The sequence below is a fragment of the Dasypus novemcinctus genome, chromosome 12 (genome assembly GCF_030445035.2).
Source record: "Dasypus novemcinctus isolate mDasNov1 chromosome 12, mDasNov1.1.hap2, whole genome shotgun sequence".
Taxonomy (NCBI): domain Eukaryota; kingdom Metazoa; phylum Chordata; class Mammalia; order Cingulata; family Dasypodidae; genus Dasypus; species Dasypus novemcinctus.
Window position 1 is genome coordinate 14,984,020 of NC_080684.1, and position 12,042 is coordinate 14,996,061.

General features: G+C 41.5%; 1 long non-coding RNA gene across 1 annotated transcript in view; it reads left to right on the forward strand.

Annotated features, from left to right (window-relative positions):
- Positions 1-1,937: 1,937 nt before the first annotated feature.
- The window catches only part of LOC101442712 (uncharacterized), a 57,901-nt gene continuing 47,796 nt past the window's right edge, over positions 1,938-12,042 (forward strand). Inside the window, exon 1 of the long non-coding RNA XR_009188181.2 lies at positions 1,938-2,387. This is a non-coding gene — a long non-coding RNA (uncharacterized lncRNA). The remainder of the gene's footprint in view (positions 2,388-12,042) is intronic.

Consider the following 12,042-nt stretch of genomic DNA (forward strand, 5'->3'; position numbering starts at 1 on the left):
TGCAGGTAGCATGAGAAGATGTAAAAAATAAACCTCACAAAGTGTTTGGCTCCGAGCACGTGGGGTGTGGATGCCAGCTCTCCCCTCGTTGCCCACCTACCTGATGTCTGTTAGGTGGCAGGCTCTGTGCCTTACAAAATGAAGAGGGAAGTGTGCAGACTTGCCTGCAGGGAGCATGTGGTCTAGAAGGGAAGGTGAGATGCATAAATAGACAGCTGCTGATGGGGTTTGGACAAGCCAAAAAAGAGCACCCCCTTTTCTGATTGAGTTGGGAACCCAGAGATTGAGAGAAGAGTCAGGTGGATTCTGGAGAATGAGGCATGGACCTATTAGCACGCGGACTTGCTAGTTCTTCAGCCCGGCATCGGGGTGTGCGTTTGCAGCTGCAGCCACTGGCAGCCTGAAGAGTCACAGGCCTTCTGTGGGAGAGCAGAATGGGTGCAGGCACGCTTATCAGCAGGGGATGGGCAAGCAGGCTGAGTGACATTGCTCAGAGATGCAGATTGTGGTAGGCTGAAGTAGGTACTCCAATTCAGATATGTTTTTCATCTTCATCCATATCTCTGTGTGTCTGCACCCGTTGCAATAGGACCTTCTGAAGATTCTTTAAAGCGTAAATCAATTTTTGTTTTGTTTTATGGATGTATGTAAAGTACCAGCTCTCTTGCCGGGTATTTTAGTCTGCTAGGCTGCTGAAATGCAATATACCAGAAATGGGCTGGCTTTTACCTTGGGGATTTATTAGCTTACAAGCTTTCGGTTCTGAGACCATGAAAATGTCCAAAGCAAGGCCTCACCAGGTGATGCCCTCTCCCCAAAGACCGGCTGCCTGCAATCCTGGAGTCCTCTGCCAAGCGCAGGGCAGTGTCCCAGTTTCGTTGCTTTTGGCTCTGGCTTCCGTGGCTTTCTCTCTGCCTCTGTGGCTTTCTGTCTTTCTCTCTGTAGTCATCCTGCTTACAGACGCCAGGAAGAGGATTAAGACCCACCCTGGGCCACGCCTTCAGGCAAGTGACATCATCAAAAGGCCCCGAACTGAAGTGACCTAGTCAAAAGGCCCCACCCACGATAGGTGCACACCCACAGAAATGGACCAGGTTTTTTTTTAAGACTCAGAAATCTTTATTTTACGTTAATTTTTTCCTTTTGTACCTGGTGATCATTGTACCCATTATTTACAGGAAAAAAATCAGTCGTATTGTCATAAACTTTATATTGGTTATTCAAATTGAAAGTTATGAACATGTCATTTTAGGTCATATTGATTTTTATCATAGGCTATGTATTATAATAAATATCAAAAGTATTATCAATATCTCTAGACAGATGATAGATAAAGTACACTACCTTTTAAATAAATGGAATAGCTGTGCCCACTCTTTGAGCCTTTCCAATAATTTATTGATCTTCTTTTATTTTTTTCAGGTATGTTTTGTTCCTTTTTACTTTATCATGGTGTTGGTAACTTGCAGAGCTATTATATGGATAGGACAGTGGCTGAAAGGGGAAGTCTAAGGTCATGTACATTACTAGAAGGTAAGCTAGAAACTGTAGCATGGGACTGTATGAGACAGTAAAACCTCATGTAAAACACGAATATCAGTGATATAGTATATATAAGACTGTTTTTACAAAATATAAATATAAGTACACTAGAGAGAAGGAAAAAGAATAGCAGCTATGTACAGCAGGGGAAGCACGGAGAGATTGAGAGGTGATGAGTTTTTTTGTTTGTTTTTTGTGTATTATTATTATTGGAATAATGAAAGTGCTTTAAGAATGATTGCAATGATGAGTGCACAACTATGTGATTACACCAAATACCATTAATTGTACGCTTTGGATGGATTTATGCTTTATTAATGTGCATCAATAAAATTGATTTGTTTAAAAAAGAATATAATAGGGATACATTTTTACATTATATTATTCATGCTAGGCAAGAATTGAAATAGTATCTGTTGATACTCAAACTGTTAAGAAACATAATCCAGTCACCAAAGGATGAAGAAGATATTATTTTAAATTAAGGTGTGGCCCAACTGAATGAAGTTGTCTCTTAATCTGAATTACTTGAGTCTTTCACAAGCAGAAGAAATTCAAACATAGTGACAGAAAGCCACAGGGAGGAGCCAGAAACTGAACGTCGATGGAACCTGGAAGAGAGAGGAGAGGACATCACCATGTGATGGGAAAGCCAGGAGCCGATGGATTGCCAGCCCACCAGAATGCTCCCAGCCCCTGGAGGAAGCAAACCGTGTAGCCTCTGAGGGGATGAGCCAATAACTTCCTGAATTCATGTTCAAGGCAAGAAGAGAGTGATGACATTAAAAAAATTTTTTTTATAACAATGGCTGGAAGTCACCTAAATAGTAATCATTAAAGAAATGGTAAGTAAATCATTGCGTTTTTAAAAATTTTATTTTATTTTATTCTGCCCCCACCCCCCTTGTTGTTTGTGCTCACTGTCTGCTCTCTGCGTCCATTTGCTGTGTGTTCTTTCTGTGTCTGCTTGTCTTTTCTTCTCATCTTTCTCTTTGGGAGACACCAAGAACCTATCCTGGGACCTCTGGTGAGAGAGAGACACTCGATTGCTTGAGCCACCTCATCTCCCTGGTCTGCTGCGTCTCTCTCTGTCTCTCCTCTGCATCTCCCTTTGTTGTGTCATCTTTCTGTGCCAGCTTTCCTACACCGTGGGCTGCCAGCTCTCTGCAGTGTGGGCCAGCTTGCCTTCACCAGGAGGTCCCAGGAATCGAACCCAAGGCCTCCCATATTGTAGAAGGGAGCCCAATTGCTTGAGCCACGTCTGCTTCCCATAAATCCTTGCATTTTGACTTAATTAAATGCTATACAGACACTTAACCTGATAAGTATAAAGCCTATGTAGCAATTGGTAAAATGCTTATGACAAAATATCAAATGAAAAAATACTATGTATATCTGTATACATATATACACACACATTATATATATATTCACTAGCCTTGGAAGGGAATGTGACGACGGAAGGTGGTTTGTGTGCTTGGGGTAGAATTCTGAGTGCTTTCTCCTCTGTTGATGCGGTGGGCAGCCATTGCTCTGGTCTGCCCAGCACCCCTTCCCATCTCCTCCTGACGACTGAATTCACACTTTGTGGAACAGTTTCTCTTTGGTTTCATATGGTTCTGGTGGGATGGAGATGGGTCTGTGACCCAAGATGGGCCAATAAAAGTCCTCCCCTGGAATTTTATAGACGGACCTGAGAGGAAAAAGACACCTCTCACCCTCTGGGTCTGAGAGCTGGGCTGGTGTATGCCTGCACTTGTCCCTGACCTTGCCCTCATCTCCCTGCCACATGGGGAAAACTTGCCTATAGTAAGAAAGAATCAAAAGCTAGAGAGCGACCTGGAGTCAGGGACAGATGGATGGGGGGACAGCGGGCTCAACGGGCTCACCTGATGACAGCTTTTAAGTCCCTGAACCAAAGCTTTAAATTTGCCGTTTATCTGAGCCCAAACGATTCCCTTTTCTTACACTAGTTAATCTTGTTCTTTTGTACTAGTCAACCATGTGTTCGTCACTTGTAATTGAAAGAATTCAGACAATAGAACTGATTTAATTTTAAAAAGATTTTGTTCTATGTTCAAATATGCCAAGGATTTTTTTTGTTGTTGTTCATTTGTTTTTAAATAAACCTTCTTTACCGAAGTCACTAGAACATTGTGTACTATGTGTAAATACTGCAGTTGTGAATCATTTCCCTTAGACCATCAATAGACTTTTGATCCTTATTGAGCTGTCACTTCCTCCCGTGTCTTTCTCTCTCAGCCTTTCCTGCAATATCAGCCACATTAGCTATTTCCTCACATCCTGCTTCTGACAGTAGCTGCTCAGAGAATGCTCTGAAAAGAGTGATTTGAACCACAGTGTAAGTTCACATCTGTATGTGACAGGAATGTATCAGGAATTCTGAAATCAATCAACAGACATTTATTGAGCACCTACTATGTTCCAGACCCTGTTCTATTTACTGAGGCTCCAACAATAAAAACAAAAGTCTTTAAGGTGCCTATCTCTATGGGTGTTTCCATGTGTGCTTTCACTGGAGGTATAGGGGAGTCTGGGAATTTACTTAGTGCTTATTACGTATTTACTTAGTAAAGGCAAGATAAAAACCAACACTTATTGAACATTTACTCTGTGCTGCTGCTTATGCATTAATTCTTTTTTTTAAGATTTATTTCTCTCCCCCCCCCCCCCCCCCGTTACTCTGCTCCCTGTGTCCATTCACTGTGTTTCTTCTGCGTCTGCTTGTATTCTTGTCAGTGGCACCCAGAATCAGTGTCTCATTTTGTTGCGTCATCTTGCTGCGTCAGCTCTCCGTGTGTGTGGCGCCATTCCTGGGCAGGCTGCACTTTTTTGTGCTGGGTGGCTCTCCTTACAGGGTGCACTCTTTGCACATGGGGCTCCCCTATGCAGGGGACACCCCTGCGTGGCAGGGCACTCCTTGTGCGCATCAGCACTGCTCATGGGCCAGCTCATCACACCGGTCAGGAGGCCCGGGGTTTGAACCTTGGACCTTCCGTGTGGTAGGCGGACGCCCTATCCATTGGGCCAAATCTGCTTCCCTGAGCATTAATTCTTAATCCTTGTAGCACCCTTATGAGGGAGGTGCCATTAGTCCCCCATTTTACCAAATGGAGAAATTGAGGTGCTGTGAGGCTATTTAACGTGCCTAAAATTACGTGCTAAGAGGTGGCAGAGATGAAATTGAGCTGGGGTAGACTGACCCCTTACCACTAGGCAGTGTTGCTTATACAATGCTGTGAGCAATCGCTACAGAAACTCTGGCTCTGGAATCTAATTGAGTTTTTATTTTCAACTTTTGGAAACTTAAAAAAAAAATAAATTAAATCTTGGGGGTGAGGTGTGCAAGTATCTGGCCAGGATGGGGTAAAGGGAGATTCCTTTTCAACCTGTTTAAGTTTGAGCCATAGAGAAAAATGTACTTAAAAAATCATTCATTCATCCATCCATCGATTCAACAGGTGTTTATTGACTGTCTGCTTCTGAGTATATGGTAAATAAATCCTTAAAATACACCATAGCATGGTAAGCCCTCTACTAAAAGAATTAAAAAGGCATCGTGGGGAGCACTGAAAGGTGGAGGGAGAAGGGAAAAGAGAGGGGAAATGTCATGAAATGGTTGAGAAGCTGAGAACTGAAATATGAGTCAGAGCCCTTAGGTACACAGGGAGGTGGGGCCAGATGGGTGGGGTGGGATGGAAGATGCACTTTCTGGGGGAGGATCTGCTTCCATGCTCACTCCTGGGTGTCCTGAGAATTGCAGGTGGCTCTGATAATGGGGCTAGAAAGATACAGGGAAGCTGTGCAAACTAAGGGGACGCGTTTGAACTTAACTTTGTGACCAGGGGTCTATAAACATTCTCACTTGCATACACCAAACAGTCAATGTAGCTTGGAGCATGCACTCCTCAATATATAGTCATTTAATAGTGTATATTGATATTTGTACTATCATATTAATATATGATATTAATATATCATATCCCTAATAAAGTATACACAGATATATGAGAGTAAAGATAATATTTCAAGAGATAGCTATATTTTTGTTCCCATAAAATATTCTAATATTAGAATGACAGTATGTTTGAAACTATATATTTTTCAACACTTTGGTTTAACACTTTATGAGAGGGTAATTAAAAAAAGATTGGTTCTAAGTTCAACTTGTTTTGATTCGTGATTTTAACAACTACAGCAAAAGATATTTCACAAGAGATAGAAGTGCTTTTTTGGGCAGAACTAACTAAATCATGATGTTAATTTTTTTCCATTCTCAAGCACAATGCTCAGGTTTTTCTTAGATTTAATTAATAACTTTCCATTTTTTCCTGATTCTACGTCAGCCATTTTTTTTCCAGTCATCAAAATGCAGCTTTTTTTCATCTCCTACCTTTCTTTAAATTTTTTAAAAAAATTGTGGTAACATAGATACAACGTAAAATTTCCCATTTTAACCATTTTCAAGCAATTCAGTGGCACTAATTACATTCAGTGTTGTGCTGTCATCACCACCATCCATTACCAAAAGTTTTCCATCACCCCAAACAGAACCTCTGTACCCCTTAAACATCAACTCCTCACCCTTTCCCTCCAGCTCCTGGTAACCTGTAATCTACTTTCTGTCTCTTACGAGTTTGCTTATTTTAGTCAGTTCATGTAAGTGAAATGGTACGATATCTGTCCTTTTGTGTCTGGTCTTATTTCACTCAACATGATGTCCATGTTGTAGCATATATCAGGACTTCATTTTTTTTATGGCTGAATAATATTCCATTGTTTGGATATTCCACATTCTCTTTATCCATTCATCTGTTCATGGACTCAGTCATTCTTGCACTCTTTGGATGGTGTGGCATTTTTATAAATTCTAGCAATTGGTTCAAACCCACAGATTGTCTTTATTAGGAACATTTTGAAATGTTAAAAAATTCTGTTTCCAATTTTTAAAAAATGGGCAGATTGGAGAGTTTTTTATGTGACACAGTCACATTATTTTCAGCCATCAATTCATAAACAATGGGGAGACATTTCCCAGACTGTATTAGTTATCATTTGCTGTGTAACAAATTATTCCCCCAAATAGTGACTCAGATAAAAGATATTTATTATCCCATAATTTCTGTGGGTCAGAAATCCGGGAGTGATGTAGATGTGTTCTTTTGGCTCAGGGTCTCTCACAAGGCTGCAGTTAAGGTGTTGGCTGGGCCTGCAGGCACCTCAGCGTTGAACTGGGGACCATCTGCTTCCAAGTTCACTCACAAGCCTTTTGGCAGCCTAGGTCTTCGCTGGTCATTGGCCAGAGACAGGAGTTCCTGGCCAGCGGGCTTTTCCAGAGAGAGAGGGAGAAAGGGAGCAAGATGGAAGTCACAGTCTTTTCGCAACATAACCCTGGAAGTGACTTTTACCATTTTGTGTTCATTACAAACAAGCCACTAGGTCCAGCCCCCACTCAAGGGGAGGCGATTACCAAAAAGCTGAGCCACCTTCTCATTTACTGTTATGTTGTTCTCTTTACCTTGAAGCGATGTAGGAAACATACGTATTTTCCTGGAAATATCTGCATAATTCTGACAGCCGGTAGTCATCAGAGGATAGGCCAGACAACTTGGGAGCCTTGTCTTTTGTCAATGAGAAATGTGTCACTTTTTAAAAATTTAAACATTTATTGAAGTATATCACTCATGCATAAACATACATAATAAGTGTGTAGTTAAAGTTGTGAGCTTACTAAACAAGCATACATAACATCATACAGGGCTCTCATACCTTACTCTACCACCAATTCCTTGCATTGTTGTGAAACATTTTTAACAAATGATGAAAGAGCATCAGCAAACTATTACTCCTAGGCAGAGTATCTTATATTTGGTGTATGTTTCTCCCAACTCACCCTATTATTATTTTTTAAAGTGTATTTTTATTACAGAAGTTGTGAACCTACAAAACAATCATCCTCATGTCCAGAACTACCATAGGACATGCCTCCATCAATACACCATGCCGTGGTGGAACGTTTGTTACAGTGAGATAATATCATTGGACTATTCCCACTGTTACCAGTAACCATGGTCCATAGTGTACATTTGACACATACTTTCCCCATACTCCACAGTACATCTTTGGCATAGATACATGAATATTACAGTATTGCTCCAAACCACAGTCCATTGGTCATGCCAGTTGTATGTTTCCCATGCTTCTCCACATCCCCACCACTCTGCAATAGTGACATACTCCTGCCCTAGCTCACAGAGGACAATCTTGCATCTGTACCATCAACCACAATTCCCATCCACGTCTGGGTTTACTGTGTTATTCAGTCCCTAGATTATTCTCTAGCTTTCTTTCAAATGACATTTACATTTCTGTACTACCTTTTGCAGCCACATTCCCATTTGTAAACCAGTTATTACTATAATGTGTTACCATCAACTCTATACATTTCCACATTTTTACAGTAAATTTAATGAAAACTTCTATGTATATTAAGCATCAGTAGTTCTTCTCAACCCTTCTCTTAACTCCTTTAAGAATTCACCACCTACCACCAGGTCTTGAAGATGTTATCCTACATTTTCTTCTAGAAGCTTTATGTTTCTTGCTTTTATATTTAGGTCTTTGATCCATTTTGAGTTAGTGTTTGTATAAGGTGTGAGATAGGGGTCCTCTTTATTTCTTTTGGCTATGGATATCCAGTTCTCCCAGCATCATTTGTTGAATGGACTGTTCTGCTGCAGCTGGGTGGGTTTGACAACCTTTCAAAAATCAGTTGACCATAGATGTGAGGGTTCTATTTCTGAATATCAATTCAGATCCATTGGTCTATGTGTCTGTCTTTATACCAGTATTCTGTTTTTACCACTGTAGCTAAATAATATGATTTAAAGTATGGAAATGAGAGTCCTCCAACTTTGCTTTTTCTTTTTAAGATGTTTCTGGCTTTTCTGGACCCCTTACCCTTCCAATAAATTTGACAATTGTGTTTTCTATTTATTTGAAGAATGCTGGTAGAATTTTTATCAGGATTGCATTGAATCAGTATATCAGTTTGGGTAGAACTGACATCTTAATGATATTTAGTCTTCTAACCCATGAGCATGGAATGTTCTTCTAATTAGGTCTTTTTCATTTTCTTTTAAAAATGCATTGTAGTTTTTTGAATACAAGTACTTTACATCCTTGGTTAAGTTTATTCCTAAACATTTGATTCTTTTAGTGGTTATTGTAAATGGAATTTTCCCCTGACTTCCTCCTCAGATTGTGCATTACTAGTGCCTTTTAAAGTCTATTTTATCTGATAGAAGTATAGCTACTCCAGGATTTTTTGTTGTTATTGTTGTAATTGCATGCATGGAATATCTTTTTCCAGCTTTTCACTTTCAATCTATTAGTATACTTGGATCTAAGGTGCGTCTCTTGCAGACAGCATATAGATGGCTCATATTTTCTTATCCATTCTGCCAGTCTTTGTTTTTTGATTGGGGAGTTTAACCCATTAACATTCAATGTTATTATTGTAAAAGCAGTTCTTGTTTCACCCATTTTGACCTCTGGGTTTTTTCCTGTCGTATTTTATTTTCACCAGTCTTTTGAGATTTTTAGTTACTTTTGCTGATATAATCTTAATTTCTGGACTCTCTTCCAAGCCTCTCTCCTGTCCTTTCTTTTCACACTGTAGCACACCCTTCAGTATTTCCTGCAAGGCTGGTCTCTTTGTTATAAACTCTCTCAGTTTCTGTTTATCTGTGAATATTCTAAACTCTCCCTAATTTTTGAAAGACAAACTTGCTGGATATAAGATTTTTGGCTGGATGTTTTTCTCCTGCAATATATATTTTTTAGCCCCTCTATTCCCCCCAGATGGTTCTCTCTTCTGTCTGCTCATTGTTTGCTTGTCTTCTCCAGGAGGTACTAGGAACCAAACCTGGGACCTCCTACATAGGAGGCCAGTGCCCAACAGCCTGAGCCACATCTGCTCCCCCTTGGCTGCGGCATCTGCTTGTTGTGGTGGGTGCAGTGTCTCCCTTGTTGCTGTGGGTGCAGCGTCTAGCTCATTGTGGTGGGTGCAGCATCTGCTTGTCTTCTTTAGGAGGCACTGGGACCAGAACTGGGACCTCCCATGTGGTAGGCACACACACAACTGGTTGAGCCACAACCACTTGCCGTCTTGCAGTATCTTCAATATATAATTCCACTGTCTTCTTGCCTCTGTGATTTCTGATGAGAAATCAGCACTTAATCTTATTGGGTCTCCCTTATATGTTATGCATTGCTTTTCTCTTGTTGCTCTCAGAATTCTTTGTCTTTGGCATTTGACATTCTGATTAGTATATGTATCCAAATTGGTCTATTCAGATTTATTCGGAAGGGACTAGGCTGTGCTTCTTGGATACGGATATCTATGTCCTTCAATAAGGTTGGGAAATTTTCTACCATTTTTTCTTCAGATATTCTTCTGCCCCTTTTCCCTTCTCCTTCTGGGACACCCATGACATGAATGTCTCTTGCTATCATTTAGTTCCTTGAGAACTTGTTCAATTTTTTCCATTCTTTTCTTCATCTGTTCTTTTGTATGTTTGCTTTCAGAGGCCATGTCTTCAAGCTCACCAAAACCTTTCTTCTGCTTCCTCAAATCTGTTGTTATGTGCCTCCAATGTATTTTTAATTTCATTTATTGTACCTTTCATTCCTGTAAGATCTGCTATTTTTCTATGTATGCTTTCAAATTCTTCTTTGTTCACATCCAGTGTCTTAATATCCTTAATCTCTTTAGCCATCTCATTGAATTTATTAAGATTTGTTTGAACATTTATGATTAGTTGTCTCAAATCCTTTATGTCATCTAGAGACTTCTCTTGTTCCTTTAACTGGGCCATATCTTCCTGTTTTTTGGTGTGGATTATAATTTTTTGTTGGTATCTTGACATGTGGCCACTAGATGTATTTATACTGGGTGAAGTGTCTCTCTTTAGTTTAGGGCTTTTCTGTCCTTTCTCCCATGCTGGTTGTGTAGTAGGAGCCAAGCATGTAGTTGGTGCTGTAAGCTGTGGAGGCTCAAGCTGCCCGCTTTGCCCCAGAGACCAGTGAAGCTTCTTCCACCTTTCTCCTTGTCAGGGATAGGGGCAGAGTCATAGCTGTGTGGAATAATCCAAGTTGTGCAGGCCTAGCCTGTAGTTGCCTAGAGAGACTAATGAAGCTTCACGCCCCTTCCTTCCTGCCTGGGGCGGGGATGGAGCTGCAGGTGTGGGCAGCAATCTATGCCATAAGGTTGCCCCAGGAGACTTCTGACTGTTCAGTCTGTGCCAGTCAAATGTACCTGCAGTCACCTGGAGAGGCTGGTGGAAGTCACTCCAGCTTCCTCCCTGCTAGAGGTGGGGCTGAAGCCCAGCCCAGGGCTGCAGGCTGATCTGGGTGAAAGAACCAGTTCCTGTGGGCCCTGTGATTTAGAATCAGCCCCACTGCCCATCACGCGGGGGGTAGAGTCAAAATGGCATTTACTGGCCTCTTTCTGACTTGGACAAGTTCAAACTTTAGCTGTTCTTAGGATTATATTTTAGCTAGCTGAATTTACTCATCAGTAGCTGAAGTTGGTGCCCAACCATCTCTTCCTCTCCTGCTTTTGGGAAATGCAGCTTCCAAATGCAGCCATAGAATAGCTCCTGAGGCAGCTTGCACTGCCAAAGAAGTATGAGCACCAGCCTCTGTGGTGTGGTCTGTATTTTCCCGGAGAGGCTGGTGTAGGACCCCCCAGCTTCCTCCCTGCCAGAGGATGGGCTGCAGCTTAGGTTAGAGCTGCAGTCCAGTCCGAATTGAGAGAGCTGGTGCCTACCTTCACTGTGATTTTCAGTCTGACCGGCTTCCTCTCATGCTGGGGGCAGAGTTAAAGTGGCAGCTACTGGTCTCTTTCTGACTTGGACAGGTTCTAACTTTAGCTGTTCTTAGGATTATACTTTAGTCCACCGAATTTACTAATCAGTAACTGAGGCTGGTGCCCAACCATCCCTCCCTCCCCAGTTTTTGGGAAATGGAGCTTCCAATTCCAGCCACAGAAGAGCTCCCAACGTGGCTTGTGGGGGATGGGCACTGGCCTCTGTGGTGGGGAGTGCTCTACTTAAGGATCTTCTCCGCAGATGGGCAGTCCCTCTTTCCATTCTTTCACAGATGTTGCAGGATGTTCTTCTGGTCTCCAGGAGCCCCAGACAGGTGCTTTAGATAGTGATGGATGATTACTAACTGCCCTGGAGCACGAGCTGATGCCAGGAGCTCCTTACTCTGCTGTCATCTTCTTGGTTGTCTCTGTAAGTCACCTTTGAATTGGGCAACTCTTTTATGTACTTTGACACAAACTAACCATCAAACTGGTATGGGGTGTAAAAATTCTCATCTAATTTGAAAGAATTGCGAAGAATCTCCTTTATGGGGGGCTTCATTCTATAAAATTAACACAGTAATGACATCCTGTCGCATGTAGAATGC